The sequence below is a fragment of the Dasypus novemcinctus genome, chromosome 23, assembly GCF_030445035.2.
Source record: "Dasypus novemcinctus isolate mDasNov1 chromosome 23, mDasNov1.1.hap2, whole genome shotgun sequence".
NCBI classification, from domain to species: Eukaryota; Metazoa; Chordata; class Mammalia; order Cingulata; family Dasypodidae; genus Dasypus; species Dasypus novemcinctus.
This window is the reverse complement of record NC_080695.1, coordinates 6,435,728-6,440,251: the sequence shown is the minus strand read 5'-3', so window position 1 is coordinate 6,440,251 and position 4,524 is coordinate 6,435,728. Positions and strand designations below refer to the sequence as shown.

Below are 4,524 nucleotides of genomic sequence, written 5' to 3'. Positions count from 1 at the left end.
TCAGTGCACAGGGTCAGGTTCTTCATGTGCTCTCATCAGGTTACTTGAGGCTATCTGGGTGTTGAGGTTTGGGTCAATACAAGTAACCCCTCCCTTGGTGGGGTTACAGAATGCCTGAGGGTGACTCAGGCCTTGCAGGTAGGTGTCTGGGCCTGGGGAGATGGCAGTATGGGAATGGGAAGCACTAGGGACAAGGAAGCCTGGGGGTCTGCACCACTTGGCAGGTCCTTGGCAATCCAGGACAGGGACACCAAGGCCTTGGGTGTCAGCTCCATCTTCCCAGGCTCCACCCTGGGAATAGAGCAGTGACATTCAGTGTCTTGGAATTTGATACAGATTATGCAGAGCTGCCCTTGGAGAAGCCCTAGAATTAAGTCCTCAGTGTTGGAGGGAGTGAAGTGACTAAACTCTCTGGCTCTGCCCATGACTCCTGGTACTACAATGACAGGTCAGACCATGAGTAAGAGAGGCCTAAAGAAAAGAAAAAAAAGAAAAATTCAAGAGAAGAGAAAGGATCTTGATGAAAGGAAGAAGTGAAAGGTAAAGAGCAGGGGTCTGGTTTCTTGGCCCCGCCACCACTGGGGAGAACCCCAAGTATGGGTCTGCTTTTTCCATAGGAAAACCTGGAATGTAGCAAAAAGTAAACAAGCATGTTAATTGTTTCCAGTCTGAGTTTATTAATTTTCTTTTCTAGGCCAGCCCCTTATGAGGTAACTTGTAAGTTTCAGAAACCTGGAGTAAGAAAATTCTCTGGAAGAGGATTTTTGTCTCATAACTTCATTTTGCCACTTAGAAACTGAGGTAGGTGTATTTAAATTCCTAGCTTTTACCATTCTGGGGTGAGAATCCAGCAGCTCCATGGCCCTCATTACCTAGAGGCTGCCTCATAGGAAAATAGAAACAGGAGCCCTAACTCAGATAAAGACACCATGGACTTTGATCCTGAGAAGAAGACAGAGGGCTGTCAGAGGGAGCCAACCTCAACCAGGTCAGCTTCAGGATTTCATTCAGACATTTCTAGATTATCATATCTTGTCTTTTAAATATAAGATTTGATAGAGCACACTTTTGCTTTTAGGGAGAAGTACAGAAAGGAAGACAATGGGCATTTTATTTTCTCTTTCAGGGCCTCACCAAGTGTCACCCTGCATCACAGTTTCCTGCATCATACTTTTTGATTTTCTTTTTAACAAGCCACAAGCTAAGAATTATTTATGTATTTTTAAAGACTTGCTATAAAAAGAAAGAATGGCACAGAGACTAACCACACCAAAAAAGTCTAGACTATTTTCTATCTGACCTTTACAGAAAAAAAAGCCAATCACTTATCTAAAAGTTTGTATATATCTGTCTTTACTATCTCAAATAGAGCAGATTTAGAAGAGTGTTCCCAGCTCAATCAACCTCCTAAGAGATAGACCTGTAAACTAAAGTGCAGATAATTCCATTTGTGAAGAAGGGAGGTCTCGCTTACGTTCAGGTCATTACTACCTGGTATCAAGTCCACTTAAAGGCCCAAAAGACAGCTCTGAACTTACTCTAAGCATGCATTTGGAGCAAACAAAGTTGAATATTCTTGATGAAGTTTCTGTCATGATCTCTGGAAGAGATCACTGTCTGCAAGGGATGGTGTTTGACTAGTATTCCCAACTAAAAATTCTTTTGTTCTGGTGCCCCATTACATGTCACACACACAGTTCAATGCACGTTATAGTATAAGTGGGGATATTTGTACTTACCGTGAGGGGTGCCTCTTCCTAGTGACCCAGATGTCCTGTGTTTAGGGTGCATCTCACAGATTGCAAGAAATTTGAAACAGTAAAGCCCATATGCGCAACATCACAGACAGGTTGGGGGTTCTGAGATTGGTTACTCAGACCACCAAATCTCACATAGCCATGCTGGTTTCCCCAAAGGAAAGACTTGGAATACTCGTGTGTCTTGTCATCCATGTATGGTGTTTTCTTGTCTGACTCTCAAATAGTCAGATAGAAAAGGTCAGTGAAAAGTTTGCTTTTTGGCAAGGTTGATATTAGGTTTGAGCATCTCCAATTAACAGGGGTATAAAAGGTGCTATTATTGTATTGCAGTAATTTGTGACAGGTGTGCTTTTTCTGGCAATGATTTCCTCCCTTATTTAGAGAAATTGCCATGGTAGGCAAGTAGGACTTTTTGATTAAGGCCTTAGCTCTAAGCCCCAGGGGCCCACAGAAGAAGACTGCCCTCAGATGGCAAAGAAACAGGAGGAGGGATTGGAAGATTTTTCCACTGCCCAGGTGGCCTCAGCCACTTGGGGAATTGCAGGGAGTCTCCAGAGCCCCACCTCTCATCCTTGAGTCCCTGTGATCTCTAGGAACAAGGACACTCACAGTTCCCATCTCAGAGGGAATCTTCTCCCAGGTGAAGATGCCTATCTCCAAGCCCATGGTCTCCCAGTCTACATTGGGGTATGGCTGGGGTTTCCTATGATAGCATATCTGATCTGAGCCCCAGTTTGGTTCTGACTGCTGAGTTGAGAGGGATTCCCAGTGACAGTGAGTGTGTCCTGCATGAAGGCAGAAAGTTGGGCCAGGTGGGACCTTGGTGCCCACAGCTCTTGCAGGCCCAGTTCTCAGGGCAAATATCAGCTTTCTGCCTTGGGTGGTTCCCAATTGGGCTCTGAGGGCCTAGGATGGAGCCTGGCAAGTGACAGGTGCTGTGCTCAATCAAGGGTGGCCAATAGCAGGAATGCTGCAGCCACACTGGTGGGAGGATGATGGGTGGGATGGGTGGACATGATGGGAGGGGAGAGTAGGGGGAAGCCTAGTTGGGGCTCCCTAGATGTCCAGATCAGGCTCACTAGAGAACAGAAGTTCCTGTGTATGGATGGAAAATAAAGCCTCTAGGTTCCTCCCTTGTCTGCTGGTTCAAGCATGCTGAGTAGATGGGGCCCTGACCAGACTTGGTGGTAGACAGTATCCAAAGGAAGGCCGGACACCTCACTGCTGGGTGAGATGGCAAGGGTGAAGGCAGCTCTACTTGAGAAGTTTAAGAAATCTGGGTCCAGGCAGGGACCAGCATAGGCTGGTGATGGGGTTGTACATGGTATTTTGATGGAATTAGGGCACCTTCCAGAGACTGAGCAGGGCTAGGCAGGGTCGGGTAGTGCTGCAGGACTGAACTCACAAGACCCTGAATACCTGACCTGGTGGTGTGTTGGAAGTTAAGGGGAGCCATGCCTCCTTGGAACCCTTATGGTGATTGTGTGGGACTCAGGGTAGGGGCCTAAGCCTCTGGTCTACCTGAGAGGGAGATGGACACTGCTGGGCCTGCTCACCTTGAGCCTTGTGGCCACTGCACTTGCACTTGGTGTATCAGCACTAGCAAGACTGGAAGTCTACCACAGCAGCTTGGATGTCTGGCATAAATTCCTGTTATTTAAGAAAGAAATAGGTAATTTATTTTAAATTGTGCTTTTTTTTTATAGCCACAATTTTTAGCACATACCTGTCTCCTGGTGAACTGTGAGTCATGGTAAAGAATGTTTTTAGATTCTGTCCTGCCCCACACTCAGATTTGTATTTGAGGTCTTTATCCTGTCACTTTGCCTGGGTCCCACTCTTTGCAGTGTGCCACAGTGTCCTCAGACCTGAGAGGCCATGATATGGTCAATACACACCCTAGTTGCTGATCCATGGTGGCGGGGATGCCACCCCTTCAGAGGAATCAGGGCACAGGTTCTGCCTGGCATGCCGACTTGACTTCTTCTGGTTCTCATGTGTCACTCTCCTCCTCTCCCACCTACTGTCAATCTGCCATGTGGTATCACTGAAGTCAGCAAAGCTTTCCCTTCTCATGACTATGTCCTTTTTTCTCTTCCAGTTCTCCCTAATTTCTGGGTTCTGATGCCTTCACATTTCTCTCTCTAGAAATGTTTTAATTGTGGTAAAATAAACATAACAAAATTATTTTAACCATGTATAAGTTCATAATTATGTGACATTAAGTACACTGACAATTTTGTATAATATTTGCCACTTTTTTTTCCAGAAACTCAATATCCCAAACAGAAACACACATTAAGGAAAATCCTCCCCACCCACCACCCACTGGTCACCACTCATCTGCCTGCAATCTTTATTTAAATTTGCTTATTCTGTGTATTTCATATAAAAAATCATGCAATGTTTTTCTTTTTGTATCTGGCTTATTTCACTTAGCATGGTGTCTTCAAGGTCATCCATGCTGTAGCACATATATTTTTAAAAAGCAGTTTTAGGGTTTGTGGGAAGATGAGAGTGTACTAGCAGGCAGGGCTAAATTCTCACAAAAACAATGGAGAAATAGCCAGAAGATGCCTGCGGGAACACCTTTTGGGGTCAGCAGAGAGGACAGTGCTACAGAACTCCCAGGAGGGAGATGGACAGAGGAAAAAACCTCAAAGCAACAGACATGAGTTACCAACTCCCTGAAGTGGCTGGGGAGGGTTTGTCTGCCACCCCCAAGATATTAAGTTGGATAAAACCCTTGGCTCACTGAAGCTGA

At 45.4% G+C, this 4,524-nt stretch overlaps 1 long non-coding RNA gene across 1 annotated transcript; it reads left to right on the top strand.

Moving 5' to 3' along the window:
• Nucleotides 1–417: 417 nt before the first annotated feature.
• Nucleotides 418–4,168, top strand: LOC131275447 (uncharacterized). The gene is made up of 3 exons (XR_009182880.2): nt 418–540; nt 695–801; nt 1,127–4,168. It is a non-coding gene; the product is annotated as an uncharacterized lncRNA (long non-coding RNA).
• The last annotated feature ends 356 nt before the right edge of the window (nt 4,169–4,524 follow it).